Source organism: Symphalangus syndactylus, chromosome 14 (genome assembly GCF_028878055.3).
Source record: "Symphalangus syndactylus isolate Jambi chromosome 14, NHGRI_mSymSyn1-v2.1_pri, whole genome shotgun sequence".
Lineage (NCBI taxonomy): Eukaryota > Metazoa > Chordata > Mammalia > Primates > Hylobatidae > Symphalangus > Symphalangus syndactylus.
The window spans coordinates 44,582,436-44,598,715 of NC_072436.2; the positions used below are offsets into that span (position 1 = coordinate 44,582,436).

Consider the following 16,280-nt stretch of genomic DNA (forward strand, 5'->3'; position numbering starts at 1 on the left):
TCATTTCCCTTCAAAGGTCACAACCTCAGGGGCTTTTGAATTCAAGCTATCACAATTACTGTATCCTGTTTATTTTGAGCATTTACCCTGCTTTCCTTTTCTTCAAAGCGCTTATCATTACTTAAAAATACAACATATGTGTTTATTGAATCACTGTGATTTTCTCCACTAGAATATAAATCCCAAGAGAATGTAAACTTCATCAGTTTCGTTCACCACTGTATTCCCATACCCTAAAAGAGTACCTAGCATATGGTAAACACTCCATAAATATTTAAAAGAACTAAGGAATGCTCAAGGGAAACCTTTCATTAAGCAAAGAGTTCTTTTAGTATGCTAGTAATCAACTTTTAATTTATCATGCCCATTAGAAGTGAGTCAGTTGAAGTTGTGGTGTCTTTTGTCAGGAAAGACACTAATTGGTTAACTCATCAGAATAAAGACAAGAAGCTGCTGCCAATGAAGACTTAACCTACTTGTAGTTGAGCTTGGGAGGGCATAAAGAAATTCCCAAGGGGACAAACTGAGGTACCTGCAGCTGAAGCTCAGGTCTCATGTGAAAGACAGACTGATTAGCTCTGAAGAAAAACCGGATACTGGGTGGATTTGGTAAAAGTTTCCCTCACCTGTCATGTTCCATTTTGGCCCACCTCATTGCTACTGTATACCAGGTATTTTCCTCCTAGCAGAGTGAAATGGTCAAAATAATGTGGCTTATTCTGATTATTCAGGGTCATGGTGTAGTTAGCCATAAAGGATAGAGGCAAAAAGACCAGAGCTTAGTAAAACTCAATGAGGTGTATTTAATTTGCATAACATTTCCCAGTGTCTTATGGGACTAAACTGAAGAGCAATTTCCATGGTTGGAGAATTAGGATGTGATCCTTTAAAGAGTGTTCAACTTTATTCTCGAGTGTGAACTGAAGGACACAAAAGTTGGATAATCTGTAGTTTGTGTAGCATATATATTTTATGACCGTGACCCTCATCATAGTTAAATTCCAAGGATAGTTATTTTTATTTTGTAGTGACAATAATTTATTAATGTTAGCTGAACCAAAGATTATGAATGCCTTGTATTTGTTGTAAAAGAATTCTGGAAATGAAGAGATTCTATAAAGTATATTAAACTAAAAGATTTCAAATACCTAAAGTATTTTTTTAAATCAAAGCTGTTAAAATAAGGGAGATGTTTTTCTATGACCAACTTAAGAGCAAGTAAATTACTTGGCAGAGGAAGAAGAGGTGATAATCATATCTGAAGGTATAAGTAGACCTTGGAGTAGATGACAGGCTATGTATATTAAAGAGCCCAGGTTTTGGTGCCAAGAAGATCTGGCTTCCAATCTCAGTTCTGCTTCTTATCTAGTTGGCAAATTACTCAATTTTTCTGATCTTGTTCCTTCCATAAAATGGAGACAGTATTTATAGCATAGAGCCAGCATACACCAAATGTCCAGGATAGTAACTTAGACTCAATAACTGACTGCTGTGGTAAACATCATTGTCACCATCATCTTCATCTTCACTGGAAAGGAAGCCATTCATACAGAAAAGGCGCTTTTTGCAGCAAGAGGCTTGCTGTGAAATCTGTGAGGTTGAGGACCTAGTCCAACCCATGATGAGGCACATCTGTGTCAGTTCTTAGCCTGCTTTCTCTCAGAATCTTTCTTCCCTTTTCCCTGCCTTGCCCACATTACAAACAGCCTTTGATCAGCTACACTTAGCTGGCCTCCAGCTAGATTTGGCCAAAGGTGGGTACTGGTAGGAGCCTGGATAACAATGGAAAAGGAGAAGTCAGGGTATTTCTCTCTTTCCTCATTTGCTTCAATTGGGATCTTTAGCAGCAGCTGGATGTCCTCTGTGGTTTCAGCTCCCGTGGGACAGACCTACCGTGGTTTTAGCTTCTTCTGGCTGGCCCCAGCTTTGAGGCTGCAGTAATGCCACATTCACCTTTGTCACTAGTACTAGGGATGAGATGATAACAGCACCCTGAAGGTGCAGATCTCTGGGTTGCACCTAGCCCCTAGATCCAGTAATGCCACCTTTACTTTTGTCTGCCAGCACTAGGGGTCATAGCAGCATTCCGCTGTTGCTGACCTCTGGATTCCAGCACTATCGTCTTTTGGTATCTCAGTTCTTCTGTGTAACCAAGACCATATATAAAATGCCATCCATTTAAAATACATAGAATAGTTTCTCTTTTCAATTTTCCATGGCTGGTGCACCCTATAAGTTTATTCACTGTAGGGACATTATAAATTATAGCTCAGATCACCTAAGCACGTTATCGGAAACAACCAGAAATAATATAAAATAACTCCCACATTAGGATCCTAAATTTATGGAGTTTTATTCTATACAAAGTATTTTTACATATATTATGACTCTATTCTCCAAAGCATTATTTGAAGCATGGGAATTATAAATTATTTTTTCTTATTTTACGGTTAAGGAAATAAGATCCAGAGAGGTTAGATAATCTGCCCAGTGGAAAAGCCATGCTTTTACTATGTGCATTGGAAGAGAATAAAGAAGGTAAGTGGATCTCATACTTCTGTATTCAAAGTTGCTTTTCTGGGGGCTTCATCTTTTAACATAAGTGAGCTTCAAAGCAGTGAGAGGCGTGTTAATGCCTCACTAGCAGATAAAATGCCAATCATGGGTATAGAGCTATGGAATCACACTCCCTCCCTTCTGTGGATACAGACTTCAACACAATATCTATTAATTGTATTTTCATGGAAGCCCCCATGAGTGTGTGAATTAAACAGGTGACAGATAACTTATCTGAGACTCACATTATTAGCTTATTACATCAGCTCCATGAACACAAACATTAACTACTTCCTAAAGCTGAGTTAGAGATATTCAGCCAATTAGTAGTTATATTAATAGAAGCAGTGGTTTATAACGTGTTTTAATCTAGCTTAATGATCTCAAAATGCAGCAAGAAAAGTAGAGATATTATTGTTCTTGTTAACAGATGAGTAAACAGAGGCTCTGAGTGGTAAAGTAACTTACTCATGGTCACGCCTTGAGCGTCAGGACAAGGACTTGAGCCAAGGCACTCCGACTCTTATACCAGTACTCTGCTTTGTGATGGAAGCATTCCCAAGTTAATATTGGGAAAAATAATTCCGTAATAGTAATACAGCAGCATGTCTTCCTCAGCTTTGTAATCAAATCATTGACATGCCTACAGCTTTAAAATTTCAAAACCCGCAGTAAAAAAAGTCCAGCCCAGGTTTTGAAACCCTGTGAACTTTTGACATTAGACAAACAAAACATTGAGGTTCATAAAGGTTTGGAAGCACTTAGAGGAGTACAGCATTGAAATTAGTGTTCCTCTTATCTGAATCCTTTAGGTGGTAGAAAGACAGTTCAATATACACCCACAATGTTCAAAATTCCCACATTCTGGATCATTCACTGTATTTCCTGATGTCTAGTCCTGAATCTCTAGTCTGGTCCTAATGTTGGCAGATTAAGGGTGGGTAAAAACTCACTTCACATAATTTCACACAATCCACTCATAAAACATCACAATTTGAATCCGTGTAGCCACAGGGGGATCTTTCCCTCGTGATCATTAATCCAAGTGTTGACATCCATCACGATATTGTTAGAACATCTTGATCCAAAACTGCCGTCTTTATCTGGTCTCCAAAATCTGAAACAAGAAAACAAATACTTTTTATTTTCGTAATCACAGTACTAAATCCAAATCCTAATACCTGCTGCAAAGGTTTAAAATGTAACCTTCTTACCGTGGCCCTGGAGTCCCTTCTAATACTCCTTAGCTCACTTTTTCAATGTCATCTTCTACTACACACCCTTCCATATCTATCTGATGCCTGGCCGTTCCAGCCTTTGCAGAAAGTTCCCATTACCTGCATTTTTTCACGGCCTATAATAAGCCCTTTTATACTCTCCTTCAGTTTTTAGTATTCATCCTTCACCAAAAATCTTCCTTAAGTAGCAGGTATTTCAAAATACTCTGTTCCACTTTAAAGGTCTAACTTTAAATGTTTCCTTTTCCATGAACTCTTCTGAGACAACCTACTCCACTGTTAGGGGTTTTCACGATGATCTACCATCAACCTTCTCCATTCTTTGTATTTTATCTCTTTAGACATTAGGGCCTTTTTTGTTTTGTTTTGTTTGTTTTATCTGTTAAAAGAAGAGATTGGACAAAATCACCAGATCTCAAATGTGAGGGCAAATTATTCAGATATGAGCAGTTCATTGGTAATATAATTTCTAATTTTCACCCTGATCCCAATACACCAAATCCTCCAGGGAATGAAAGGAAAGAAAGGGAAGTCAAATCTGAAAAGCCTCATATGTGACATTTGATCCATTCTTATGCAGCCAGTCCCACAGCAGTCTGAGAAACATGTGGAATCTAAGATTAAACTCAAACATAAACACAATATATGTTTTATTAACTTGATTTGAATTGTTGACATAATTAGATCCAATGCTGTTACCAATTGCTTGTCATATGGGATTGATTCAAATTGGATATTTACTTCTAATATTTCATTGAAGTGTTTTAAGGAAATGTAAATTAAGCCTAAGACAAGGTACATTCTTGGACAAATAACTCACTCTTTAACACAAAACCTTGTCCAGGCCAATCACAAAATGTCATCTGCCTTTTTCACACACCAAGTCTCTAATTTGATGGGGAAACAACATTCTCATCATTCCAGACTGCAACCCACAAATTATATTACTGCCCCCAGAAGACGAGGTCACAGCTGAAACCATTTACCAAGTGAAAGCAATTTAATGCCAGTCTGGTAAAATGTAAATATCAATTTGCTTGCAATAAAAAAAAGTATGGATACTTTCATCTTCTCAAATAATAGCTCTTTTTTTTCTGAAAGACTGATAAATTGTCAAGGTGAAAAGCATGAGTGATTTCTCCTTACTTCCCCAAATCCCAAAATCAAGAGGAAAGAAGCAAAAAGACTAAAGTTTTTCTACTGCTCTAATGAAAGACTGTTTTCCAAACTGGTTTTGTTGAAGCTTTGCTGGGAGTGCAGAGTCCAGTAATCAAGTCACTTCATGATTTAATTTATCTTGATTAGCATAGCAATTTGCTATACTTTCCTCAAAAGTGCTAATCAATTTCAGCAACTAGTAGAGTGAAAACACCACACAAATTACTCTCATGGCCCCAAACTGCTAATCAATTTTGAAAACCTAAATCAATCTGCATTTTATCCTGTCATTTCTTGCTTGACGTTTTTAATACCTCTCCTGACTAAGTCCAAGGAATGAGTTTTCAGGCCAAATAATGAACTAAAATGATACTGCATTTTGGCCTTAGCATTGTCATCTCATCCGCCCCACACATCCTCCTCTGGCTTGTAAAATATCCGTGTGTGTGTATATAAGAGAAAGCAAGACATTTTAATAATCAAGGTCATTGCAAAGTAGCTTCTCTTCTATTTCTCACTTCAGAAGGGAAACTGCCACATTGTAAAAATATTGGCTTAAGTATATAAATGAGATGCTGGTGCAGTATTAATTGCATGATAGCAGCACTATAGCCACAGCATCTTAGAACAGGAAGAGAGAGTAGAAATCATCTATTCCAGTCCCTATCTTAACTAGAGAAGTAAAGTCTCACCTGTCCCCAGGCCTCCTAAATCCAGACTCAAACTAATGGCTCGTATCATGCATGCATGTTTGCCCTGTGTGGCTGCAGTAAGTATGAAAGCACTGCCAGTGAGAACTGAGGAGCCTCTTATGCTCCACATAAGCCGTATTTCCTGTAAAACTTTCCCTCTTCGATGATTTGAAAATGTACTAATCTCATCATACCCATCAACATGTTTGCAGTATTTTAAGCAGGATAAGCCTACTTTCTAAATTGAGATTTCTTTGTTTCAGCTGTGAGTAGCCTAGACTTTTTTTTTTCTTGCTTAGCAATTGAATTAAATCAGCAACCATCTGGATCCTCTAGCAATAACACATTTATTAGAAAAAGATTGGGACAGTTCTTTGGAAATGAGGTCTGAAGACCAAAGCTCTGCCTATGACAGTTCATACATTAAGAAAGTCTGGAGATGAAATGTACTCAGTAGAAATTCTCTTTTTAATTTTCAAGACTTGTATATCAGATTTTAAGTTTAACATTGTCGTGTCCAAGCATGATAGCTGTGGATTACCGAGGCAGGGCAGGAAGGCATCACTGGGAGGGACGGGGCAAACCTGGGCTAGAAAGCCAGAAAGAGCAGACCATCAGGTCAGGAACTCCAGGACATCTGGAAGCACCAAATGTCAGGAGAAGGAGAGGGGTTGGAAACCAGGCTGGCAGGCACGCCAGCACCAACAAGGTGACAGCAGCCGAGAGACAGGGATCCTTTAGATATGCTGCTCACACAAAGCAGAATTGAGTGAGGACTGGATTTATTTTTCTTTTCTAAAAATAAAAAAATTTAAATTTTTATTTTATGTATTTAATTTATTTTTAGAGACTTTAGTGAGGATCTTCAGGTGAACAAGTCTCTCAAACCATGTATTTTCAAGAAAAAGATACTTTATTTTCATTTTTCAAGGGTGTCTTTACTATAAAAATTGGCAACTCTTTCTCTCAGCACTAGGGATATATTCCTCTGTCTTCTGGCTTCCATCACTCCTGTGGAGACAGCTCTGTATCTTTGATTTTGAAGCATAACCAGATATTTACACAATCTTAGGTATCTCACCCAAGATACTTAATAGTTACCAAGGAAAAATATAGCAAATTGACAGTGGAGAAACCTGAGATACCATCACAGTCCAGTGATGAAAGTTACCATACTGTAGTTACCAGTAATGTAACTGGTAACTGGTAATGCCACTATTGATGTAACTGACAACTGATAATGTCACTGGTGCCCAGTGTCTCCTGCAACGAGAGAGTGAAGGCACAGCATCCCCTCTGTGTCACTCCTGCCTGAGGTGCACATGCTGACTCAATTGTGAGGAAACATGCCATGCATTGAAATTGAGGCTATTCTACAAAGTAACTGGCCTCTTTTCTTTAAGATGGTCAATGTCATAAAATGTACAGGAAAAGTCAAGAACTCATCCTATTCAAGGATACCATGAGGACCGAGGAGACATGGTATCCTAACTGGAACACATGGTACAGGACTTTCTTTTACTGAAAAGACTATTTTGTGGGACACTGGGAGAAATCTGAATAGGTAGACAGAATAGATAATAGAATCACATCAATAGCTCTTTCCTGTTACTTAGTAACTGTACTGGTGTTTTGTAAAATAATGTCCTACTTTAAGAACATACTAAGATACTTAGTGGTAATGGGCAGCATGTTAGTAGCAAACTGACTCACAAACAATCCAGAAAAGAATGAGGTGCGTTGTGTGTGTGTGTGGCAGGAGGGGGGAAAGAGTGAGTCCTCAGAACAAAGCAAGTATGGTAAAATGTAAATATTCAAGATATTTGTATAAAGGACATCTAGGAATTACTTGAACTCTTCTTTTAACTCTTCTGTAGGTCTAAAACTATGCCAAAATGAAAAGCCAAGAGAATAAAAAGGAAAACAAAAACAAACAACAAAGACAAGGAAAATAATAATAAATCAGAGATCATGGAAGATGCTGCCCTTTTTACTATATATTGACAGCTAATATGCCTTATTTATTAATGAAAACAAGTAAAATCTTAAAAGAAATGAACTTGTGAGTAGATGCATATAACTTACCTAAAACAATAGTACACAGAGCATTTAAAATAGACAGAGAATTAAAATATAGTGAAAGTATAGCATAAAGCTTGGTGAGGAAATATATAAAGAGTTTTAAGTTATTCCACTTTTTCAGGAAAGGGTAATAGTACAAAGAAGTACTGAGTTTGATAATTCAAGGATGCAGGCTAATCTTGAGTAATGACTAAAATAATAATAGATAAAAAGAAATTAATTTTAAAAATAACCCATATATATGCAAAAAAAGGAGAAACAGATAATAAGCGGAACAAATGAAAAACAAATAGCTAAATGGCAAAGTTACATATACTTTATCAGTAATTGTTAATTAAAAATAGATTAAATGCTACAATTTAAAGGAAAATATTAGTCACAATTTTTTAAAAGCCACTAGATGTTGGCTATGACTGATGTATTTGAACTGTAAAGTTACAAAATGGTTAAGTATAAAATGATATGCTACGCAGACACTGAAAGAAGGTAGATACATATAGGAATATGATGTTCTTAGACAAAACATGTAACAGATCAAAAGGTACACTTCATAATGATAAAAATTTATAATATAGGGAGATAAAATAATTCTAAATTTGTATGTCTCTAATAATGTAGCCTCAAGAATATAGAGCAAAAGCTAACAAATTTGAGAAGTTAAATAGACAAATATGTAAGCACTAAATACTTTCTCAGTAGTCTATAACACAAGCTGACAAAATAGTCACAAAGAGATTTCGCACATATAGAGAATTTGAACTTTGTGATTGAGAACATGGGCTTCATTGACATTTATGAAACACAGCAGCCACTTACTGCAAAACACATATTCTTTTTAAGCATACACAGAACGTTTATAAAAATTAACCATTTACAAACTCATAAAGAAAATCTCAGAAACTTGAATGACTGATATAATAAAATGGGTAACTGACTTCAGCACAAGTTAGAAATGAACAGAAAATTGAAAACTGAAAAATCCCATATATTTGGAAGATAATATACTTCATAGTAACCTGTACTTGAAAGAATAATTCATAGTGAAATATAGAAATTATTGTGAACTAAACAATAATTTAAAAATTATATCAATCACATCAATCACATGAGATCCTGCGAATATACACTTAGAAGAAAATCATAATTTTCTATCAAATATTAGAAAAGAATGCTGAAAATAAATAAGCATCCAGATCAACAGAAAAAAAATAACAAAAACTATCTTAAAACACAAGGATGAAAACATTCGAGATTGTATTAGTCCGTTTTCACATTGCTATAAAGATACCACCCAAGACTGGGTAATTTATAAAGCAAAGAGGTTTAATTGGCTCACAGTTCTGCATGGCTGGGGAGGCCTCAGGAAATTTACAATCATGACAGAAGGCTAAGGAGAGGCAAGTACCTTCTTTCGAAAGCAGCAGGAAGGAAAGCGAGGGCAGGCGGAAAAGCCCCTTATAAAACCATCAGATCTCGTGAGAACGCCCTCACTATCACGAGAACAGCATGGGGAAACCGCTCCCATGATCCAATCACCTTCCACCAGGTCCCTCTCTCAAAACCTGGGGATTACAATTCCAGATGAGATTTGGGTGGCGACACAAAGCGAAATCATATCAGAGATATAAGTATAAATTAACAAAATAGAAAACAATCATAGAGTTAAAATAATTAACAAAGCTAAAATTTAGTTCTTTGAGAAATTTAATAAGATAAATTCCTGATGAGACTGGTCAAGAAAAAAAAGTAAAGTCTCAAAAAACCACCAACACAAAGAGAAAAGGGTCAGCACTATTCTATGCATTTCACAGATATTGGAAAGTCATAAAATGCCGGGGGTGGTGGCTCACATCTGTAATCTCAGCACTTTGCCAGTCAGAGGCCAGAGAATGACTTGAAGCCAAGGGGTCAAGACCAGCCTAGGAGACATAGTGGGACTGCATCTCTCCAAAAAATAAAAATAAAAAAAAATAAATAAATTAAAAAAATTAGCCAGGTATGGTGGTGCATGCTTGTAGCCCTAGGTACTAGGGAGGTAGAGGTAGGAGGATCACTTGAGCCAAGGAGTTCAATGCTGCAGTGAACTAGGATTGTGCCACTGCACTTCAGCCTGGGTGTCAGAGTGAGACCTTGCCTAAAAACTAAATAAATAAATAAATAAATACAAAATTTAAAAATAAAAAAAGTCATAAGACAATTGAATGAACTGTTTTATGCCAATAAATTTTAAAATTCAGGTGAAAGCATCAAATTCTAGAAAAGTAAAATATATCAAAACTGACACAAAAAGAAAATATGAATTGTTTTCTAACTATTAAGGAAAGTAACTTTTGTATTTTTAAATTTTTCCACAAAATAATCTCTAGACTTTGATGGCTTGTCGGTGGTAAATGATATTAAATATATATTTTTTAAAACCCACAAATCAGGCCTGGCCCAGTGGCTCATGCTTATAATCCCAGCACTTTGGGTGGCTGAGATGGGCAGAGCACCTGAGGTCAGGGGTTCGAGACCAGCCTGACCAACATGGAGATAAACCTGTCTCTGCTAAAAATATAAAAAATTAGTCAGGCATGGTGGCCCATGCCTGTAATCCCAGCTACTTGGGAGGCTGAGGCAGAAGAATTGCTTGAGCCCAGGAGGCGGAGGTTGCAGTGAGCCAAGATGGGGCCATTGCACTCCAGCCTGGGCAACAAGAGTAAATTCCATCACACACACACACACACACACACACACACACACACACACACACACACATCATAAACAAACTCTTCCAGAAAATAAAAGAAGAAGAAGAGGAATCAGTGTCCAACTTGTTTTTTGAAGTCAGCATAATCACATCAAAAGCTGACAAGTCCCTTCCCCATCATCCCTCAGACTCTGCTCTCCTCAGCGGGCAGGACTCTGCTTCTCCAAATCACACCCTACTTCAGTGTCTAGTTCAAATCCTATCACCTCCAAGAAGTGTTCCCCAAATGCATGTCACATTAAATGTATAGATGTTATAAAATTGTATCTATTTATATAGTTTTAGAGCTGAAAGGAGGCTTTGAGATCATTTTATGAAGTTGCAGCAAGTCTCCAGCCAGAATCGGAAAACAAGCCTCCCAACATTTTGTTCGGGGTTCTTTACACCACACTATTGAAGGTCACTCTTCAACGCAGCAACGTTATGAAGTGGAAAAGAGGACACGGGCTTTGGTTGGAGTTACTTTAATGTAGACTTCTCCTTAATTGATTTTTGAAATAGTTTGTGTAGCATCATAGAGAAACATTTCCATCCCTAAACTTGTAATGATAATCTTATGAAATATCAGAAGACTACACAAAGATGACCTAAAATATTAATATTTTAAGAGTGGTCTTGACGTTTTCTTGTGACCCTGTATTATGGGGAAGGAACCAGTTCTTACAAAATACCTACTACTAAGTGTGGGGAACTTCTGTAAACCAGGTGTGATGCTAAACAATTTATATGCCTTCATTTACCCAATCCTAACCCTAATCCTACAGGCCTGCCTCATGGTGCTGGCAGGAACAGATGGTGCATACACAAGGGTGGCTAAAGAGACATTAATGAAGGAACAATTTACAAAGGTGTCTTCATCATGAAGAGAACACAAAAAGGGGCAGCTGAAACACTCAGGGCTAGGTCTTCAGAGGCCAAGTGGAGGGGATGGTGTCCCCAGAACTTGAACAAAATGAATGGCCTTACAGAGGGCTCTGTGTCTCCATGGAGGACAGCAACCATGGGCAAGTAGGCAGAGGATGAGGAGGAATAATAATCTCATTCCCCTCCAGCCCTGGGACACTGCTTCCCATGGCTGAATCCAGATACTCAGACAGATTCAGCTGATCTCGCTAGAGTTCAGCCTTCAAACATAGGGCAGAGAAGTAGACCCCACCAGGTACTGCTGCCTTATTTTTACAGATGAAGAAACCAAGGTATCCCAGGACTCATACCCAGGCATTTCAGATTCCAAAGCTATGATCCCATTTGCCTGGCTGACCACCAAAAGGTGCACAGGGAATGTATACTATATTCTTTTTCTCTGTGTATTTTTGCTTTCTTATTAGACAAAGTCTTGATACAGCAAGTTTCCTTTTGTAGTTGGAAGGTCCGATGCTGAAAAGGTACAAAAAATGTCAATTAAGCAAAAATTGTCTGTTAACCTAGTGTGGTATGGGTGTGTGGATGTGGGTGTATGTGAGACTGAGGCTGGGGAAATCACATCAATACATATATTTAAAAAAAAAAACAAAAAAACCTTTCCTGGTGCAGTTCTACAGGATCCTTTCAGAGCTTGTCTTGTATTTTCTCTAAGTTACAACAAAGCAAGAGTACCATTTTTTTTCAGTCTAGGAGACAAAACTTCTGTCATTTAGGAGAAAACAATGCTGATCTCTGGTTCCTTTAAATTCCCCAATTTCCACTTATTGTTCTGGGGAGCAGCATCAAGAGACCTCAAATCAGAGCGTTGGCCACATGTGCATGAACAGAAAAATGAACACCTACTTTAAGCCTTATCCAAAATTTCAGTTAATTTTCTTTTTTTTTCTTTTTAATTTTTGTGGATGCATAGTAGGTGTATATATTTATGGGGTGCATGAGTTGTTTTAATATAGGCATGCATCATTTTATTAGGGTGCTTTGTCTGGAGCTTATTAATAACTAACAAAGCAAATATGAAAAATAAAAACCAAGTAATGCAAACATAAAATATTACCCTTTATTGTAAAATGTACAATTCTGCTTATTCTCTAATTAGAACAACTTAACATAAGGATAAAGTTGTGATTGCAAAAGACAGGCAACTGCTATGGGGACCTTGTTTGCCATGTTTCTGATAATGGTGCAATTGTAGGAAGCTGGATCTCTAATAGAAAGACTATCGGCTGCTGCGACTCTAGGAATGGAAGCTTCACATCTACCATCTACTGCTTGCTGCATACCCCACTGCATAGGTCACTGAGGGGCCCAACACCTGAGGAATTGAAATCGACATTATGTTAAGATGTGGGAGCTCTCAGAGAACATGCAGCCACTCTTAGGAAGTACAAGAGGACTGGAGGGGGAGTCCTATAGACTGAATGCTTCCATCCCCCCCAGATTCATATGTTGAAATTCTAATCCTCAACGTCATGGTATTAAGAGGTGGGGCTTTTGGGAGGTGGTGAGGTCCTAAGGGTAGTGCCCTCCTCCATGAAATTAATACCTTTATAAAGAGAGACAGGAGAAAGCTTGCTTCTTTTGTCTCTTCTCTCCCAAGTAAAGACACACCAAGAGGACAGTCATCTGCCAACCCGGAAGAGGGCCCTCACCAGAACTTGACAATGCTGGCACCCTGACCTCAGGCTGCCCAGGCTCCAGAACTGTGAGAAAAGAATTCTTTTGTGTAAACCACCCAGGCTATGGTATTGGCAATGGCATCCTGAGCAGCATAAAACAGGGCAGGTTCAAGGCCTTTACCTAAGAACCTGATGCTCAAAAGATACAAAAAGTGTCTATATTCCCATCAACCATCCACTCTCCTGATGAACCTGCCAGTATCCTGAGGTTTGCAGCCAGGAAGGTCAGCACATGTTTGTTAAATAAATGAATGAGAAATGGAAGTGGAGATGATGGAGCAGGTACATGGCTGAAAACCTGTTTATTTCAGAGCCTATTTCCTACCTTCCTACCTACCTACAAGGCAGCCAGCACTTCTCAATTCCATCATACAGAGAGCATTTAGTTGAGATGACACCAACTTCCAGTTCTTCACAAAGACACAGGTGACTATTTACTGCACTCTGATATCTCTCCCTGTGCCCTGGGAAGGAAACCGTCTTTGAAGCCTCACTGTGGAGTTTAGCCATGTGTTTCTCACTCCCCCTTCCACCTTCTGTCCCTCCTAATTATGGAGTCCAGGCCACTATCTCCACTGGTCCAGATCACTGTCCTAGCATTCTAACTGGACTGTCAGCTCCTATTTGCGTCTTCCAGCAGTTTACACTCTACTTAATAGCAGGAGTGACGCTGTTGAAACATAAGCGAGTTTGTGTCACCTCTCTGCTCAAACCGTCCAGCAGCTCTTCATTCCTTTCAGAGAAAAACCCAATTCCTTATGGTGACTGCAAGTTTCCATGGGGCCTGGCCACTCGCTGCCCCCTACAATGCTCCATGGCATGAGCTGCTGCAGCCACATGGGCCAAGTGTGCTTCAACCTTAGGGCCCTTGCACAGCTTCCTCTGCCACGAAGTCCCACCCCAAATGCCAGCAGACTCACTTCTTCACCTCCATGAAGTCTGCATTCAAATGGCCCCCTGCTCAATTAAATGCAGCTAGACCACTCCATTTAAATTCCAACATCCTCCCTGACTGAATTTCCAAATCCTCTTACCTTGGTTGCATTTTCTTTTCTCAGTATGGCTTATCACCTTACAATTTGTTATGTAGTTTACTTAATTATGTAATATGACATAATATTATATACTTATGTTTATTGCTCTTTTCTCCCTCATCTCTGCTGCCCATGCAGCCCCCAGCCTTCAGCATGAGAACAGGGACATCGGCCTGCTTTGCCCATGGAGCTGTCTCCAGAGCCTACAACAATGCTCAACCTATGAGAGGTGCCTCCTGTATCCTTGTTAAGTGAATGAGCAATTAAGGGAAGGAATAATTATTAGCTCCCTTCAGTTATGCAAAGAACAAGGGAGATGCCTGCCACCTTTTGCACCCTGAATCACAGGGTGGTAAGGTGAACAGGCTGAGCACGTGGTAGAAGGCATGGGAGTGCAAACTAGCTACGCAGCGCTGGGAAAGGCTGCATGCTGGTATACTTTATGCAGTGAGCAAACAACATTGACAAGCCATTAATAATTTACAAAATGCTAAAGAAAATAACCCAGTTTTTTAGTTTGTGAGAGGAATTACTGCCGGTGGCTATTATCAGTTGCAATTTTTTACCCCAGGGGACATATGGCCATATCTGGATTTCTTTTTTCTTTTTTTTTTTTTTTTTAGTTGTCAGATCTGGGAGGAGCATGGGAGAGCTGCTTCTGGTATCTGGAGAGCAGGGGCTGGGAGTGCCGCTCAACATTCCACAGTGCACTGGGCAGCCCCCAATATAGCATGACCTGGCCCCAAATATCAATAGAGCTGAAGCTGAGAACGCAATCCTCCAAAATACATACAGTGATATTTTCAAATTGATTAAGTATGTTCATTCATTTATGTGAAACTTTGTATGTGATATGCTAAGACTGCATCTAATACAAAATGTAAATGAGTCATAAAAACATTTTTTAACCAGCCCTCCTTCTGCAAAAGAAGGTTTAGAACAACATTGATAAACTACAATGTGTTCATTTCTCCAAAAAAAATTTTTCCTCTCCTTCAGTGAAGGTGCTAGGTATTCATATTTACATAATATATAAGTGGGTGAAATATCAGATACATCAGAAAATTTAAAAACAAGTAATTGGGAAAATAGTTTCTTGTAGAGACCTTTATTATGTATGTGCTCATTTATTCATACCATGCTTTTAATAGCAAAGCCTTTATTCATGTCTGGAGTTTGATTTTAAAATCTTCTAGGTCATTAAATGAATGTCTTTAATAATCTTAATAGAATCATCAGTAAATTTAGCAAAGAAATGCCACAAGAGCCATTAATTTGATCATATTTGAGCTCTGGGACAAATTATGTTTAAGAATTTTTCAGCTAAAAAAGGGAATTTTTTGTAAAAGTGGAGAAAGAATTGGAAGAAAAGTTAAGTACTTTGCAGTCTGTATCGGATTTTTTTTTCTTTTTTTTTTTTTTTGAGGTGAAGTCTTGCTCTGTTGACTGGGCTGGAGTGCAGTGGTGTGATCGCAGCTCACTGTAACCTCTGCCTCCTGGGTTCAAGTGATTCTCCTGCCTCAGCCTCCCGAGCTGCAGGGACTGCAGGTGCGTACCACCACGCCCAGGTAATTTTTGAATTTTTAGTAGAGACGGGGTTTCACCATGTTGGCCAGGATGGTCTCAATCTCTTGACCTCGTGATCTGCCCTCCTTGGCCTCCCAAAGTGCTGAGATTACAGGTGTGAGCCACCGCGCCCAGCCTGGGGATTTGTATAATGTGGCAGTATGATAAAATTACTGTCTCTCCACAACCGAAACCTCAGATGTCTATGTTCAAACCTAAACTAATCTTAACATCTTGAAAATTTGCAGTTACTTAATCTTTATCTCTAAATCTACTGTTTATTTTCTCTATTTACCTTTTCTGCTTTTTTTTCGATAAATTAACATTTCTTGAAATAAAAGAAACACGTTGATAACAGGCTCATGTTCAATTTACTCTAATTATTCACAGAGAAGACTTTCCATTTCAACAAGCCTCATTTATATGTAACTGGCAATTTCTCTAAACAGAAGAAAAGGGGAGATTTTGCCAATCAATTGGCTTCACCATCCCCCAGCCCCGAAGTGCGTTTAAGAACATTTGCCTGTGCATGCATGTGTTTTCCTTTGCATCCCACAAGAGGAAGGTAGGCATATGGGAAGCCTTGGATGGCATAGTGCATACAA

General features: G+C 38.5%; 1 long non-coding RNA gene across 1 annotated transcript in view; it reads left to right on the top strand.

Annotated features, from left to right (window-relative positions):
- LOC129462779 (uncharacterized) overlaps window positions 1-16,280 on the top strand; it is a 112,277-nt gene that overhangs the window by 85,980 nt on the left and 10,017 nt on the right. Inside the window, exons 2-3 of the long non-coding RNA XR_008650947.1 lie at window positions 14,248-14,347; window positions 16,066-16,240. This is a non-coding gene — a long non-coding RNA (uncharacterized lncRNA). The remainder of the gene's footprint in view (window positions 1-14,247; window positions 14,348-16,065; window positions 16,241-16,280) is intronic.